The sequence below is a fragment of the Chlorocebus sabaeus genome, chromosome 10, assembly GCF_047675955.1.
Source record: "Chlorocebus sabaeus isolate Y175 chromosome 10, mChlSab1.0.hap1, whole genome shotgun sequence".
In the NCBI taxonomy this organism is placed as follows: Eukaryota; Metazoa; Chordata; class Mammalia; order Primates; family Cercopithecidae; genus Chlorocebus; species Chlorocebus sabaeus.
In genome coordinates this window covers 98,616,041-98,634,847 of record NC_132913.1, presented here as the reverse complement: position 1 = coordinate 98,634,847, position 18,807 = coordinate 98,616,041, and the positions used below count along the sequence as shown (strand labels likewise).

At 38.3% G+C, this 18,807-nt stretch overlaps 1 pseudogene; it reads left to right on the top strand.

The window, feature by feature from the left end:
- The first annotated feature begins 6,741 nt into the window (after positions 1-6,741).
- The window catches only part of LOC140712650 (uncharacterized), a 110,310-nt pseudogene continuing 98,244 nt past the window's right edge, over positions 6,742-18,807 (top strand).

Here is an 18,807-nt window from a genome sequence, read left to right as displayed (position 1 = left end):
TGAACAACTACAGTAAAATTAAGGTAGGCGTCATCAAAATTGGTAACTTTAGTGTATCAAAGGACATTATTGAAGAATGAAAAGACAAACTATAGAACGAGATAATATATTTTGAAATTATATATCTGATAAGGGTTTAGTATCCAAAATATGTAAAGAACTCCTACAACTCAACAACAAAAAGACAAATAATCAAATGAAAAAATGGGCAAAAGATTTGAATAGACATTTCTCCAACAAAGATGTACAAATGATCAATAAGCAAACGAAAAGATTTTGGTCATTTGGGAAACATAAATGAAAACCACAAGGAGATAGCACTTCACACCTACTAGGATAGCTATAATCAACAAAAGTGGAAAACAGCAAGTATTGGTGAGAATGTGGAAAAAGTGGACCCATAGAACTTTGCTGGTGGAAATGTAAAATGATATAGCAACTGTAGAAAACAGTTTGGCAGCTCCTTAAAAGGCAAAACATGGAATTACCATTTAACCCAGCAATTCTACTCCTCAGACTATACCAGAAGAATTAAAAGGGAGACTCAAACAGGTACTTGTATGCAAAAGTTGATAGCAGAATTATTTGCAATAACCAAAAGACAGAAACAACTCAAGTGTCCATCAAAAGGTAAATGGATAATCCAAATATAGTACATATATACAATGAATTCAACCATGAAAAGTAAAGGTCTGATAGATGCTACAACACGGCTGAATTTTGAAAACCCTGTATCAAGTATGAGAAGCCAGACACAAAAGGACTTGTTTTATAATCTGGCAGTTTTACATTATTTACATTGTATCATCATTTCATAAAATATTTATTACAGAGAATAATAAATGTTGTGTGATAATGTATATGATATCCTGACACACTTTAAAACACACACACATAAATGTACATATGTATATAGAAACACTCCATATATCAAACTTTAATAAAATGGAGTTTCTGTAGAGATGATATATAATTTTAAGGATAAAACAGAGACCGCTTTTGGTGCTATTAGTTTACAAAACAGATTATTTCAAGGGGAACTAGAACATTTGGGAAACTTGATAAAATTAAGAAAGAACTATGACCTTAGCATGTATGCTCATATTCAGTTTATACATTTACATTTACATGTTTTGCTTGATAAAATGCAGTATTACTATGTCATTGAAATTTTATTTTTCTCACACATCGAATCTTGTCAGGAAAATATAAACAAAAGGGCACTCAGATTTTAGAATCTCTCTTAAGTTTCTTTTACTAAACAAAAACTAAGTATTAAATATTGTGATGTGAATGTAGAATAAAATAGATGTTTTTTCTATAATAAATGATTTAAGTATAAATTAATATATTTATAGAGTTTTTCTCACTTAGCACAAACCTTAAAAATCAAGTTTAAAAGTCATGTCTTATAATTATATTGAAGTTAAAGTTAGGTCAAACCTGTGTATAATAAAATAATTATTTTGCATTGCATTTTACCAGCAAGAAAACTCTCAGTATTCCTGATTTTTTTCTCTAACTAAATATCTCCAGTCACAGAACCACAGCTGATGCCAAAGATAAATAGAATTGATTCAAAAGAAGCCCAACAGGCAACATAAAAACCATTTCTGCTGAACACATTCTTTCTACTTTGGGAATTCAAAGTCTAATCTTGTTACATTTGAATGTGTAACCCCTGTCCTGTCACATTCTGATAAGCATCTTTTAGTGCTGGAAGAGCAATTTTCTCTTTAGCTTTAAAAACTCCTGTCTTTACTATAAATAGCAAGTGATTTATTGTCAACTTGCAAAGTTTATTTTTGCATTAACATTTATTTTCATCTGTATGAATATTTTTGGCTTTTGGAAAGATATTGAAATTTGTTGTTTGGATTTGCACGTGTGGTCTTGCTCTTGTTTACCTCATTCACCCTTCCGATAGTAATTCCCTTTATTTATGTGTCATCCTTCAAAAGGATCCTGCCTTGGACTTTCTATTGGGAATTATTTGGAGCTATGCTCTTGAGAGATAAGGTAAAAAAGTGACCACAGGTAGACTGTCCAGACACAATATGAATTCTTTATCAATGGAATATTTTAATTATCCTTTGATGGACAAAACTTTTTGGGAATATCTATTTTGCTTATATAATCATATTGCATTAACTTCTCAAACACTAAGTTAAACTTTTGAATCTAAATCAAAACAAAAATTTCAGTTGCATTTAAAGTACAAATCTTGGCCATGGATAAACACAATTCTCAAATGTATCCATAGGTACCACCATTTTTAACTTCCCATTCTTATATCCCATATCATATTCACATAATTCCTGAAAGAGTAAGTGCCCAATAAATTTGAGTTGAATGACCGAGATTGAAGATTTGTGATATCACTTTGATTATTGTCCATTTTAGGGGAAAACTCTTGTGCCTCATTCTTCATGTTTCTGTGGGAACTTCTACTAGAATTACATCCCTGTGCTCTGCTTCTTCACTTATCTTCCCCAAAAGACAAGAAAGAATGTACCTCCTTTATGACTTTAGAAGAAGGAACTGGACATGTTAATGTCAGCTACTTCCTCTTTCTCCTTTTGATTGTAATTTCCTGCCGAAGTTTACACAGGCTTATGATCTTGCCTGCTGCTGTTAGGAGCCTGTCCCTTTAGGGCAAGGCCTATCCTCCTCTAACTATATCAGTAATTGGAGGAGTAGAGTAAATCTGCTAATTACTAATAATTTGGCCTTATTCAGTTATTAGTAATAAGGCCAATTTATTAGTAATAAAGATGGTATTTTGGTTTTTTATCTCTCTGATTCTTGAATATATCTCTTATTTGTTCCTGAAGTGACATGCAACATGGATATGTTGCTATTGATTTTCTAAAACTCTAGTGGTTCTCATTCTCTGCATTCTCATAGCTTAGTTCCCACTTATGAGAGAGAACATACGATGTTTGGTTTTCTATTCTTGAGTTATTTCACTTAGAATAATGGTCTCCATTTCCATCCAGGTTGCTGCAAATGTCATTATTTCATTCCTTTTTTATGGCTGAGTAGTATTCCATGGTGGGTGGGTGGGTGGGTGTGTGTGTGTGTGTGTGTGTGTCTACACAACTATTTCTTTATCCACTCATTGATTGATGGGCATTTGGGCTGGTTACATGTTTTTGCGATTGCTAATTGTACTGCTTAAACGTGGGTGTGCAAGTATCTTTTTCGTATAAGGACTTGTTTTCCTCTGGGTAGAAACCTAGTAGTGGGATTGCTGTATCAAATGGTAGTTCTACTTTTAGTTCTTCAAGGAATATCCACACTGTTTCCATTGTGGTTTTACTAGTTTACATTCCCACGAGCAGTGTAAAAGTGTTCCCTTTTCACCACCTCCCCGCCAATATCTATTATTTTTTGATTTTTTGATAATGGCCATTTTTGCAGGAGTAAGGTGGTATCGCAGAATGGTTTTGTTTGCATTTCCTTGACCATTAGTGATGTTGAACATTTTTTCACATGTTTGTTGGCAATTTGCATATCTTCTTTTGAAAACTGTCTATACATATCCTTAGCCCACTGTTTGATGGGACTGCTTTTTTTCTTGCTGATATGCTTGAGTTCCTTGTAGATTCTAGATATTAGTCCTTTGTCAGATGTATAGATTGCAAAAATTTTCTCCCACTCAGTAGGTTGTCTGTTTACTCTGCTGATTGTTTCTTTTGCTGTGCAGACGCTTTTAAGTTTAATTAAGTCCCATCTATTTATCTTTGTTTTTATTGCATTTGCTTTTAGGTTTTTGGCCATGAAGTCTTTGGCAACGCCAATAGCTAGAAGGGTTTTTCCAATGGTATCTTCTAGAATTTTTATGGTTTCAGGTATTAGATTTATGTCTTTTTTCCATCTTGAGTTGATTTTTGTATAAGGTGAGAGGTGGGGATCCAGCTTCATTCTCCTACATGTTGCTTGCCAATAATCTCAGCACGATTTATTCAATAGGGTGTCCTTTCCCCACTTTATGTTTTTGTTTGCTTTGTCAAAGATCAGTTGGCTGTAAGTATTTGGCTTTGTTTCTTGGTTCTTGTCATGCAAGTCCACATGAGGAGACCACCAAACAGACTTTGTGTGAGCAATAAAGCTTTTCAATCACCTGGGTGCAAGCGGGCTGAGTCCAAAAAGAGAGTCAGCAAAGGGAGATAGCAGTGGGGCGGTTTTATAGGATTTGGGTAGGTAGTGGAAAATTACAGTTGAAGGGGCTTGTTCTCTGGTGGGCAGGGGCAGGGGTCACAAGATGCTCAGTGTGGGAGCTTCTGAGTCAGGAGAAGGGATTTCACAAGGTAATGTCATCAGTTAAGGCAGGGACATGCCATTTTTACTTCTTTTGTGATTCTTCACTTGCTTCAGGACATCTGGATGTATACCTGTAGGTCACAGGGGATATGATGGCTTAGCTTGGGCTCAGAGGCCTGACATTCCTGTCTTCTTATATTAATAAGAAAAATAACATAAAATAGTAAAGTGTTGGAGCAGCAAAAATTTTGGGGTGGTGGTATGGAGACATAACAGGTGATGTTTCTCAGGGCTGCTTCAAGCAGGATTAAGGGCAGTGTGGGAACCTAGCGTGGGAGAGATTAAGCTGAAGGAAGATTTTGTGGTAAGGGGTGATATTGTGGGGTTGTTAGAAGAAACATTTGTTGCATAGAATGATTGCTGATGGCCTGCATATGGTTTGGTATGAATTGAGAAACTAAACGGAAGACACAAGTTCTCAATAAAAGGAGGAGGAAAATAGGTATTAAAGGACTAATAATTGGGAGGACCCAGGACATCCAATTAGAGAGTGCCCAAGGGGGTTCAGCATAATTACTTGCTTGGTTGGTGAGTTTTTTGGGCTCTATCCTTGACAGAGTCCTCTTTTTTAAGTTGGAGGATGAGCTTGGTGAGGTAGGCTTTTAAAATACCATTAGTCTGTTTTACCTTTCCCGAAGATTGAGGATGGTAAGGGGTATGAAGGTTCCACCGAAAACCAAGAGCCTGAGAAATGGCTTGGGTGATTTGACCAATAAAGATCAGTCCATTATCAGATTGTGTAGAAGTGGGAAGGCCAAACCAAAGAATTATGTCTGACAGAAGGGAAGAAATGACCGTGGTGGTCTTCTCAGACCCTGGGGAAAAGGCCTCTACCCATCCAGTGAAGTGTCTACCTAGACCAAGAGGTATTTTAGTTTCCTTACTTGGGGCATGTGAGTAAAGTAAATTTGCCAGTTCTGGGCAGGTGGCAAATGCCCGAGGTTGATGTGTAGGGAAGGGAGGGGGCCTGAACAATCTCTGAAGAGTAGTAGAATAGCAGATGGAATACGGAGAAGTGATTCTCTTGAGGATAGATTTCCATGGTGGAAATGAAATTAGAGGTTTTAAGAGATGGGCTAGTGGCTTATGAAATGATGACAGAATAGAATGGACCTATAAGGCTAGAAGGAGATATATTTTCCTTGGTCCAAGAACCATTTGCCTTGTGTGGGAAGAGATTGATAGGTGGAAGTTTCAGTGGGAGAGTAGGTGGGAGTGACTGATGAGGAGGAGGAAAACTGCCGTGAGGGACAGAACTTGGAACACTAGCTGCTTTTTTAGCTACCTTATCAGCATAAGTGTTATCCATCCCAGAGCGATGGGATCTGATGCCTTTTGTTGGCCTTTGCAGTGAATGGCTCCAGCTTCCTTTGGAAGTAAAGCAGCCTTGAGAAGAGTTTTTATTAAAGAGGCATTAATGATGGAGGACCCTTGTGTAGTGAGGAAACGTTTTTCAGCCTATATAACAGCGTGGTGGTGCAGGATATGGAAGGCATATTTAGAGTCAGGATAAATATCGATGCGTAGTCCCTTTGCAAGAGTGAGGGACTGCATTGTGGCAATGAGTTTGGCTTGCTGATAGGTAGTGGAGGGGGGCAGAGTGGTAGCCTCAATGATAGATGTGGAAGATACTATAGCATAGCCTGCCTTTGCTCGTGAGTGGCAATTAGGCCTGGTGGAACTGCCATCAGTAAGACAAGTGTGATCAGGGTGAGGAACAGGAAAGAAAGAAATATGGGGAAATGGAGTGAATGCCAGGTGGATGAGAGAGATACAGTCATGAGGGCCAGGTATGGTATCAGGAATAATGTGGGGGCTAACTTACAACAGTAAGGTCAAGTTGTTTGGACAGAAAGGCTACAGGGCATGGTCCCAGCCCTTGTGTAAGAATTCCGACCGCACAACCCTGCACTTTGGCTGTGTGTAATGTAAAAAGGGCTGGGAAGAGTTAGGGAGAGCTAGTGTGGAAGCAGCTTTTAGGGTTGTTTTTTAAGGAATGGAAAGGGAAGTGGGGAAAGGATTTAGGATCTATGGGGTCAGCTAGGTTTCCTTTTGTGAGTTTATATAATGGTTTTGTTAGGATGGCAAAACCAGGTATCCAAAGGCAAAAGTATTTAACCATGTCCAGGAAGGAAAGGAGTTGTTGTTTTGTGGAAGGGGTTGGGGTTTGAGCGATCAGTCAGACACGATTGGCAGGGAGAACACATGTGTTTTCATGAAGAAATATGCTGAGGTAGGTAACAGATGGATAATAAATTTGAGCTTTGGAAGGGGATACCTGATATCCCTTGGAGAATAAATGTTGAAGGAGCAAGAAGGTATCTTGTTGAGAAGACTCAAAGGAGGGGCTACAAAGTAGAAGGTCATCAATATATTGAATAAGGTGAGAAGGAGAGAAGTGGAAAAAAGTGAATCATGAGAAAGAGCTTGGCTGAAGTAATGAGGGCTGTCCCTGAAGCCTTGCGGCAGTATAGCCCAGGTAATTTGCTGAACCTAATGGGTGTCAGGGTCAGTCCAAGTGAAAGCAAAGAGAGGCCGGGATGACAGGTGAAGGGGAATAGTGAAAAAAGCATCTTTAAACTCAAGAACAGAATAGTGAGTTGTGGAGGAAGGTATTGAGGACAAAACAGTGTACAGGTTGGGCACCACACGGTGGATAGGCAAAACCATTTGGTTGATGAGGTGCAGATCCTTAATTAACTTGTAAGACTTGTCCAGTTTTTTGGACAGTTAAAATGGGTAATTATAGGGACAATTTATAGGCTTTAAAAGGCTGTGCTGTAACAGGTGAGTGATAACGGGCTTTAATCCTTTTAAAGCATGCTGTGGGATGAGATATTGGGTTGAGCAGGGTAAGGGTGATTAGGTTTTAATGGGATGGTAAGGGGTACATGATCGGTCACCAAAGAGGGAGTAGATATGTCCCATACTTGTGGATTAAGGTGGGGAGATACAAGGGGAAGATAAGAAGGAGACTTTGAACTGGGGAAAAGGGCAGCAACGAGGTGTGGCTGTAGCCTAGGAATAGTCAGGGAAGTAGATAATTTAGTTAAAATGTCTCGATCTAATAAGGGAGCTGGGCAGGTGGGAATAACTAAAAAGAAGTGCATAAAAGAATGTTGTCCAAGTTGGCATCAGAGTTGGGGAGTTTTAAGAGGTTTAGAAGCCTGGCCATCAATACCCATGACAGTTATGGAGGCAAGGGAAACACATCCTTGAAAAGAAGGTAATGTGGAGTGGGTAACCTCCATATTAATTAAGAAGGGGACAGACTTATCTTCCACTGGGAGTTACCCAAACCATCTGTAATGGTCCAGGAGGCTTCCGAGGCAATCGGGCAGCATCAGTCTTCAGCTGCTAAGCTGAGAAGATCTGGGAAGGAGTCAGTCAGAGATCCTTGGGCCAGAGTTCCAGGGGCTCTGAGAGTGGCTGCTGGGAAAGTTGGAGAGTCCAATTTCCAGTGGGGTCCCACACAGTTGGGACATGACTTAGGAGGAATCCCAGGCTGCGGCCATTCCTTTGCCCAGTGGCCAGATTTCAGGCACTTGAAGCCAGATCCTGGGGGAGGAGGTCATGAAGGAATGCCTGACCACTGTGGCTTAGGCGTTTTGAAGTTCTTGTGTGCTGGAGATGTGGCTGGGGTTTCTCTCACAGCAGAGGCAAGTAACTGCAACTCCTCTTTATTATTGTACACCTTGAAGGCAAGGCTAATTAAGTCCTGTTGTGGGATTTGAGGGCCGGAATTTGATTTTTGCAGCGTTTTTCTAATGTCGGGAGTGGATTGGGGAATAAAATGCATATTGAGAATAAGACGACCTTCTGGCCCTTCTGGGTCTAGGGCAGTAAAGTGTCTAACGGTTGTTGCCAAAAAGGCCAGCCATGAACTGGGCTGGGTTTTTATATTTAATGAAAAAGAGCCTAAATTCTAACTGATTTGGGATAGGTCGGATAAAGAAAAAAGGAGCATTAACCTTGACTATGCCTTTAGCTCCAGCCACCTCTTTAAGAGGAAATTGTTGGGCAGGTCAGGGAGGGCTAGTCGCTGAACGAAACTGTAAGCTGGACCAGGTGTGAAGAGGGGAGGTGATAGGAGGATTACAGGGTAGGGGAGCAAAGGTTGAGGAAGAATTGGGACCTGGCTCGCCCTGGTGAGGAGCAGCCTGGGGAGGAGGGGAGAGGTCAGATGAGTCCTTAGGAAAGGAGAATTCAAAGAACTCAGAGTTTGGGGTACAGACTGAAGGAACGGACAGGAGAGAAAGAAGAAAGATTTGGGAGGAGTCGCATTGTGGGTAGAGACTAGGGAGGAACCAATGTGTAAAAGAATGCCTGGACATCTGGCACCTCAGACCATTTGCCTATTTTTCGACAAAATTACCTAGGTCTTGTAGCATGAAGAAATCGAAAGTGTGGTTTTCTGGCCATTTAGAGACATTATCAAGTTTGTATTAGGGCCAAGTGGTGTTGCAGAAGGAAACAAGAGGCTTAGGTTTTAGGTCAGGTGTGAGTTGAAGAGGTTTTAAGTTCTTGAGAACACAGGTTAAGGGAAAAGAAGGAGGGTGGAAGGTTGTCCATAGTGAAGGAGGCAAGCCCAGAGGAAAGACAGGGTAGAGACACGGAGAAGGGGGGTGGTGAGCAGCCCTGGGCTGCAATGTGCCTGAGCAGCCAAAGCAGGCATCCCTGCAATTGACTTGCCACCAAGGGAATGTGGGTGAATGACCAAGGCAGGCATCCCCCCAGTGACCAGACACCAATGAAGTGTGGGTGAATAATCAGGAGGGGTCCCTGCAGTGATTAAACACCAAGGAAAAACTGTCTTCCTTAGTCCATGACTGGTGCCGGAGTTTTGGGTCCATGGATAAAATGTGTCTCCTTGTCTCTACTAGAGAGGAAAAAAGAATTAGAATTGGAAGGACAGGGAGATTGAAGTGCAGCAAGAGAGGGAGATTGAAGGGTAGTGAGAGAGGCTGGAGAAGAGAGTGAAAAGACTGCTTACCTGATTTGAAATTGGTGAGATGTTCCTTGGGCTGTCTGGTCTGAGGACCCAAGGTTGTAGTGGATCTCCTCACGTAGTGAGGGTGAGGACAGGGGGCTGGTCTCCCGAAGGAGTCCTCCTGTCCCGGGTTTCAGCACCAAATGTCACACATGTCCATGTGAAGAGACCACCAAACAGGTTTTGTGTGAGCAGTAAAGCTTTTTAATCACCTGGGTGCAGGCAGGTTGAGTCCAAAAAGAGTCAGCAAAGGGAGATAGGGGTGGGGTGGGGCAGTTTTATAGGATTTGAGTAGGTGGTGGAAAATTACAGTCGAAGGGGCTTGTTCTAAGGTAGGCATGGGCGGGGGTCACAAGGTACTCAGTTGGGGAGCTTCTGAGCCAGGAGAAGGAATGTCACAAGGTAATGTCATCAGTTAAGGCAGGAACCAGCCATTTTCACTTCTTTTGTAATTCTTCACTTGCTTCAGGCTATCTGGATATATACGAGCGGGCCACAGCGGACATGGTGGCTTAGCTCGTGCTCAGAGGCCTAAAAGTTCTCTATTCTGTTCCATAGGTCTATGTGCCTATTTTTTATACCAGTACCATGCTGTTTTGGTGACTATGGCTTTATAGTGTAGTTTTTAAATCTAGGTAATGTGATGCCTCCAAATTGTTCTTTTTGCATAGTCTTGCCTTCATTATGCAGGCCCTTCTTTGATTCCATATGAATTTTAGGATTTTTTTTCTAGTTCTGTGAAGAATCATGGTGGTATTTTGATGGTATTGCATGGAATTGGTAGATTGCTTTTGCAATATGGTCATTTTCACAGTATTGATTCTACCCATCTATGAGCATGGAACGTGTTTCTATTTGTCTGTGTCATCTATGATTTCATTCCTCAGTGTTTTGCAGTTTTCCTTGTAGAGGTCTCTCATCTCCTTGTAGAGGTCTTTCATCTCCTAGGTATATTTCTAAGTATTTTATTATTTATTTATTTATTTGCAGCTCTTGTAAAAAGGGTTACGTTTTGATTTATCAACTTAATCACTGTTGGTGTATAGCAGTGAGACTGATTTGTGTAAATGGATTTTGTATCCTGAAACTTTGCTGAAGTCATTTATCAGTTCTAGGAGCTTTTTGGAGGAGTCTTGAGGGTTTTCTAGGTATATGATCATATCATCAGCAAACAGTGATAGTTTGACTTCCTCTTTACTGATTTGGACACCCTTTATTTCTTTCTCTTGTCTGATTGCTCTGGGTAAGACTTCTGATACTATGTTTAATAGAAGTGGTGAAAGTAGGTATCCTTGTTTTGTTCCAGTTCTCAGTGAGAATGCTTCTAACTTCTCCACATTTGGCATAATGTTGGCTGTGGATTTGTCATAGATGGCTTTTTTTACGTTAAGCTATGTCCCTTCTATGTCAATTTTGCTGAGGATTTTAATCATAAAGGGATGTTGGATTTTGTCAAATGCTTTTTCTGCATCTATTGAGATGATCATGTGATTTTCATTTTTAATCCTCTTTATGTGGTGTATCACATTTATTAACTTGTGGTGTTAAACCATACCTGCATCCCTGGTACGAAACCCACTTGATCATGGTGAATTATCGTTTTGATATGCTGTGGAATTCAGTTAGCTAGTATTTTGGGGGGGATTTTTGCGTCTATGTTAATCAGAGATACTGGTCTGTAGTTTTTTGGGTTTTTTTGTCCTTTCCTGGTTTTGGCATTAGGGTGATACTGGTTAAAACCTCTCTCTGGTGAGTGAAATGTGCAACAAGAGTTGTGAATTACAACCACATACTAAGTTTAGTAAAACAATTATTGTGTAGTAATTAAATGCAATCCACGGTTGCTTTTGCTTGTGCCTCGAAGTATTTTTGCCATGGTGGAGCATTCTACCATTCTACCTTGCTTATTCCATTCTCATTTGCCCACATCACATAAGTTGATTTGTTTTACTATTATATCTCCTCTTTTTTTTTTTTTTTTTAGGTTACAGTTGGGAATATTACACTGAGTGGGATGCACGGTAATAAATGATTGGCAAGCTGATCTTATCAGTCATTAAATGTGTAATTCAATGAGGATCATGGAATTTGTCTTTGTGCTGCATGAATAATATGCAAAATAAAGCACCATGTTTTGTGAGAGAAAAACTTAAATAAAAGATGACATTTTATAACCAATTACAAAGCAAATCTTTATAATTCATCAAAGTACTATTGGAGCATAGAGCCATAAAGGAGTAAAAAATAAAACTCTTCAGAATAAAGCCTAGGTATTAGCCCACATAAAAATAAAAATATTAATTAATAGTTAATTAATTTTTTTGCCAATGCAACAGGAAGCAATGCTTTTAAGACTCAAAATGTGCAAGTTTGTGTGTGTATGCCATTTTAAACAAAGATCTGAATAGCATGTTCCACCAAATCTTGAAGAGGCTTAACTTATTTAATAAACACATTTATTTTTAAATTTATAAAACAAGCTTTCTTACTACTTTTATAATGATAAAAAATAGCAATTATTTTAAAAGACTATTTAAATAAGAACTGTAAGAGAACAATAGCATTTTCCTAAAGCTTATTCATAGTTTTGTATTCTGCCAAAGAGTGCAAATTTTCTGGATGAATAGAAAAAATCAGGCAAGCTATTATAGTTTCCTCTGTTCGAAATCCTTATGCTCAAGAACTTGAGGGCTTCTGTTCAAATCATAACTTACAGAAATGAATTCTGTAATGCACTACGCCCTCTTTTCTCAGCAAGCCATTGTACAATGCTTTGTTTGACTTTATAACATTCCTGATTGACACAGGGCACAAATAGTCAACTGAAGTAAACTTCTTTAAGGTGAAACCCAAGCAGAATGCAAGGCTTTGTCTTCCATGAGCAGGATTCTGCAGAAACAAGTTCTCTGCTCTCAGAACTTCCTTCCTTACTCTTTTGAGGTCCCATCACTTATGTATTACAATTTGCATGCAAGTTTCAAATTTAAAAAATATCCTTTCCATTTTCTTAGGTCTCTTGTGATGAATGAAATTAAAATTTTATTCTTATTCTTGCTGACCAAGGCCACATTTTATTCAGACAGGCTCAAATGGTCTGGGCTTCTTTGCCCTGGTAGTTCTCAACTAAGTTCCTTCAAATTTACTTTAAAGTTCATTTCCTCAGCCAGTTTCAAAGGACTACTTCATTCAGATGTCAGCTTTTGTGGAGATGATTCCTTTGCACTGCCTTGACCCTAATTAAATGGAGCCATATTCTTTACCTTCTTCCAGTAAAATGCTCTCTTACAGGAATAAACCAGAAAAATGTAAACTAATGAAAATATTCCAAGCTAAACAAAGTTACTAATAAAGGGTAGCCAGCCATAACACATGCACAAACTACTATAGGCTAGGATCTTCAGAAGATTAATTTAGTGGTAAGAGGTTAAGAGATACGTGTAGTCATCTGGGTAACTAATGCTAATTGTCCGCTATTGGATATGATCTCTATTATCTATGAACCCTCATAATACTTGTCTTGAACCACCTCTTTGTAATTGTATGATTTTGAATTAACTACTTAATCTCTAAAGCTTAATTTTTTTTGCCTGTAAAATGGAGCTAAAATAATCACAAAGGACTGGTCTGCTGATTAAGTAAGACAATCAGCATCAAACTTTCAGTGTATACTGAAACTAATGACATGGTTTCAAAGAAGTTATTCATTTTATTCAAACAACTGGAGAAGTCACATATCCAAAAGATGACAGGGAAACTTTAATTGTCGAACCTAAGTGTGTTGATCTGATCTTGAAGCAAACATCCTAGAAATTCTGCAGACTGAGCTCTTTCTTCAAAGGAATCTACCCACAGCACAAATGATTTTACTACTTAAAATTTGACATGTTCATAGTTTTTTTGTTTGTTTGTTTGCAAATGAGAAGTTATCATGGTACTACTAGTTATTTAAGTTAAGTTTGCACGTCTTACTTGGGAGCAGCAGGCATTTCCATGTGTGCACTTATGCACTTGTTGTGTTTTCGGTTTTCGGAAAGATACAAGAAGGACTTTGGGTTGACAGTTTACTTCTCAAGATGATAACCATATTGAGAACCAAACTATCACCCCAAAGTCCTTGTACCCAAATGAGTGACAGGCTTTACTTAGTAAGACAGAATGGTTGTGGTGGAGGACACAGGAAGTGTTACATCTTGAGGGGAAAAAATCAAAATTGGGCCAATGTAATGTCACTATCCCTCTCCCAGGCCTCAGAGAAAAACAGACGGGCTTCGAGGTAGCGTAAGCTTGGATTTTATGATGTGGAGTTTGGGAATGTCTGGCTTTAAGTTAGGATTTTACAATGTGGAGTTTGTGAATGTCTGGCTTCAACACTCTATAAAGATATGCATACATGGAATAATCTTTGATAAAAACTGGTAATGCAAAGTAGTTGCCACTAAAAGTTGGACTCACTGGTAGTGTTATACCTTTGTCCTCATTTTTTTCTTGCTAAAAGTAATAATAGCTAACACTTACAACAAATAGATTTTTAAATTTGTTCCTTGCATCTACCCTGAGAGGTACTTCTATCAGACTTATTTTATAGAGACGGAAAGTGAATATACGAGGTAAAATATTTTGCTCAAGATTATATAGCTAGTGGCTGACATGAAATTTACACTTACGTATGTGCATCTCCAGAACTCTAATAACACCAAACAGATACTAACTCAGTACTTCCCACCTTGTGTGCTCAGTCACTGTCTTAGACCAAACTAGTATCTAAATGAAGAATTTAAAGGTACATGTATTTAAAGTTCTAAATTTCCCTCTAACTACAGCATAGCTGTGTCCCACAAATTTACCACACAGTATTCTAGTTACTGTTCAGCTTTAAATAATTCTTAATTTCCCTTTAAATACAATGATTATTCCATGAGCTATTATTCAGTTTCTGTGTATTGGATTTTTGTTATTAATTCCTAATTTTAATGAATTATAAACAAAAACAATATACATGATTTTTATATTTTAGAATGTATTGAGTTTTTAAATGACCTGATATTGTCTAAAATTTTAATATGACATTACTAAGGATATACTTTTCATTTTCCTTTGTGTTAGCTTTTTCTTTTCCCTAAGACCACGGTAAGCTGACCAAGTCTTTGACTGTTTTACTTTCCATAGTCTTTTGTAGCAACTCTTAAATGGTTAAACTTGCTTCTTTCTCCAAAAGCATATTCAGTGTGGGTCTTTGTACACTAAAACTTCTGAGGCTGTTATTTCTAACTGTTGTCTAATCTTTTACACTTTATATATTTCTTTTACACTTTCTTTTTCTTTGCTGCTGTTTCCGGGGAAATTATTCTGTCTGATAGCTATATATTCTTCAGTTAGTATACATCTTTTGATTTGTTCCACCTGTTTCCTAGGAGAGAGGGTCCCAGGATGACAGAACCCTTGTTCATTATATCTATTTGCAACCACCTCTCCAGGCATAGTCTCCTCAAATTTTCTTCTTTACTTTTTTCTTTTCAAAACAGCAGCCGGGGGAGAAGGCAATCTCTTGAGATTTGTAATTCATCAGGCCTTAGGTTAAAAGAAGACAGTGGAAAATCAATGCCGGAAGGTGGCCACTCAGTCCATATCTATTTTCTTCTACTTCTCCCATGAGCAGGGAGTTTTTATTTCCCTAGGATATCATGTAAAGGCCCTTGTAGTCTGACTGTTTCTGTCAATATTTGAGGTGAAGGGGGAGGCATTGTTTGTCCAACGACAACAATGGCATGGAGGATAGATGCTAGAGCATAAATTAAAACTCTTTCCTTCTACTCTTGCCTGCGGTTACCTTTCATTTCGCGCCTTTGCATCTCACAAACATATCAGATCAAGGCAGCTTTGATTCTTGCCATGTATGTTATAATTTTTATTTTATTATTTTATCTTGCTAGTAAACTCCAAGATTATTTTTTACTGCTATAGTTAAGAGTTGATGTTGCAGGATGAAGTCAGAAGCTGGGCTATTTTGCCAACTTAAGAATCCTTAAACCTATATTAGTAATTGCTTTGATTTCCCAATCTCTTTGTACTAACTGGATCCTTCCTGCTCATCACGCTATGTGTACACACATGCACAATTGTATACACCGGTCATGGAACCAGAGTCCCACCTTCAAATCCCAGTCATGAGCTTAGATTTCCATTGTTGGCTAATGGCTTTGTGCATCTACCTGCTTGGATATTTGAATGTAACTGGTGTATTAGTTGTAATCCTGCCAGGACATTTTTTCATTTAATATAAGGATTTGGTTACATAAGTATTGGAGGGCTTTAAATGTAAAAAATATGGTCAAAGTAACACAGAGACAGCAACTCTATCTAAGGAACAGCTACCACAGCTTAAACTGGGGAAACAAAAGAATAAATGAGAACATAGAATATAGGAGAAGGGGCACTCTGGAGCTCATCCTAAGGCTTCTGAAAAGGGAGTATCCCCGCTGGGCTGATAATCTTGAGGGGTACAATGAGGTTGCTACTGAGGATATAGGAAAGAAATTGGACACTGGGCCAGATGTTGCAGCCATAGTGATGTATGTTAGGGAAAATAAACAGGAAAGAGCAACTTCCTTTTCTCTCCTCCACTTAACAGTGTTCCTCTCACCTCCCTACTGGCAGAGCTTAACAGGGAGTCACTGGATAGAGAAGTGTGTTTTACACAGTGTCAGTTCCAGGATCACAAAGCAGAGCAAAGAAGAGTGGATATGGAGTTGAACAGTAGGTTCATTACTAATTACACCTAGATTTTCTATCAGCTTGACTGGGCAACATTTTTATCTTTTACCTATCTGGACATGTTCTGGTCACTGGCCTACTTGCCTAGGTATAATGAGCCCTAGCCATATTCCAGGTTAAACACTCAGCGGAAAAGAAATTGACACTGGGGACTCTATTGAAAAGAGCTGTTAAGCTGTAACTGCTGGAGGCTTCCAACAGTAGTAGCTGCCATCAGTTAGGTTCTCCACTTACAATAGCAGCTGCCAGTAGACCATGACTTTAAGACTATCTTATTAAGGCTAGCATCAGCAGACATTTTTGCCAGAATAAAGGATTTTTATTTCTACCCATCTCTGAGAGAAAATGGGAACAGAGTTTATTGTTAATTTCAAATTTGGGTGGACTATTTTAAAAATCAGACCTAGGCTATTAGACTTGATGCTCATGAATGCCAGAGCCATATCAAACACTTTTACTCCTGAGCTTTTTGTTACAATACAGTATCAATTCAGTTTCACTTTACTATAGATACAGAAGATACACACCTTTGTTTATACAGGTATATATGAACCTCTAATTTTTAGGAATTTGACTCAAATTAGAGTATCAATTCAGTTTCACTTTACTATAGAAATAGAGTGTGCCAGGAGATAGAAGGTTGAGAAGGGCTTATTTCCTCTTTGTAAACAGTTTGTAATCTGAAAGAAAATAGAAGACATGTACACACATTAACTATAATCCAAGGTAGAAAGAGACATGCTCTCCCGAAGCAAGGTAAGTAGTAGAAGGAGAAATTACTAATACTAGGAAAAAATAGAATCTTTCAAAGCCACTCAAAATGGCTGCTTTAAATAGGCAAGCAGTGACATCATATCATTTGATGCAGGAACTTTCTATAATTTAATTAAAAATATAAGTTATAAAAATTATTCTCTTTCATCAAGTGTAAATTACCAAAAACTTCTATTTAAAATTATTTTTTTAATGCTGTTTTCAGTACAAACAAGCAAAGACAAAAACAGCCAGGGAATGAGCTCTCAGTTTTTCAAAAATGGGAGGGAGCCGGCACCCACAAGAACTCTTATGAGAATGCATTCATGTTTATCTTGTGCTGAAAACAGCTATCAATTGAAAACACAACTTACAGTTTAAATGTGTAAGAACGCAAATCAACTCCAAATAGTTGAACACAAATAATTAACATTGCAATTGAAGTAACACCAATATGGATCTTGAAGCCATGAGATGAAATTTTTTGTCTTAATCATTAGACTATTTTGTTAATAGTATCTAATATAACCTGCAGTGATGAGACTGAAGATATAATATTATTATAGGAAGATGATGATTTCATAATTGACAATAGTAAATGAAAAAATCAGGAGTAAGTCCCAGAGCGGTGTCTTCTGAGTTGTTTTTTTTTTTTTTTTTTTCTTCTTCGGTTGAGTGATACTTGTTATTCCCAGAGTGCCAATAATATTGCAAACTTTCTGAAATGTTTCCACATTTTCTCTGCTGCCTTTAGGCAGGAATATACTGAAACCATTCAAGAAAAATGTCTACATACTCTGGACATTTGCTGAAACAATTTAGAATCATAAAGTTCTTCTTTTAGCTAAACAATATACCTCAGAAATTGAAGCTTATTTTCTTTCTGGTAAATATAGACATTCATAATTCACCCACATCTTTATTACTCATCCATACCAAAAAGTAGTTTTATGTCAGGGCTACTACTCCTCTGCACTACTAACATTTTGGAATGGGCACTTCTTTGTTCTGCAAGAAGGCTGTTCTCTGTTTTGTAAGATGTCTAACAGCATTCTTGGTATCTGTCTGTTAAATGTGTGTTGCATCCATCCCTCCAGCTGTGACAACCAAATACGCCTGAGACATTTTAAAAATGTCCATTGTGGGCCATGGAATCCCATGGTTGAGAACCACTGCTTTACCTTCTCCAAGCTTGTCTCTAACTCAAAACATTGGTTAGATTGGTGTCTTATTATACTAATTAAATCTATTTAAGGCAAATGTTGACATTAAGTTTAGAGAATTTATGGGGTAAAAGAGATGTGGAATTGGAAAGATGCTAATGGTTTGAGAAACATAAGACAATAAAGTATTTTCCCATGAGTTCTCTCTAGTTATGCACTTAGTAGTATTTAATATGTATGATTAGTTAAGTAAACTAACCACAAAAGAGGGACCAAGCTTGGGGGTTTCTGGGACATTGGAATAAGAGGAAAGCAAGAAAGTTAAAGAAGATCTATCAGTATAAAATTCTAAGCAGCCTGGGCAGGACCTAAAAAGTTGGGCCCAACAAGATTTTTCTGTGGCTAGAACTGGTACTTGATTAGCAGAGAAAAAAGGGCTCTCTAGTTGATATAGGTAGGGCTTCTGGAGACCCTGAGAGTCTTGAGTATTAGAAGGGGCCTTGAACACTATAGGGTTTTTGGTAAGGAGTTACATATAAGGTACAAAGTAATGTCCATTATAGATCTTAAAGAAGAGAAATGAAGAGGTGAGTTTAGGATCAGAAGACATTGAGGATGTGTGCACTGATTGGGAAGATGGCCGGGCAAGCCTGCAGAATCCTCTGTGGTGTTAGGAATCTCACTAAACGTGGAGTCAGTGACACCTTCTTGTGCTTTTGCTCTTCATGAAACACTGTTCTGGAAAAAGTTTCTTACACAATTGCTTTGAGTATACGTTCTGAGTACAAGGTAAGCAAAAGGTAA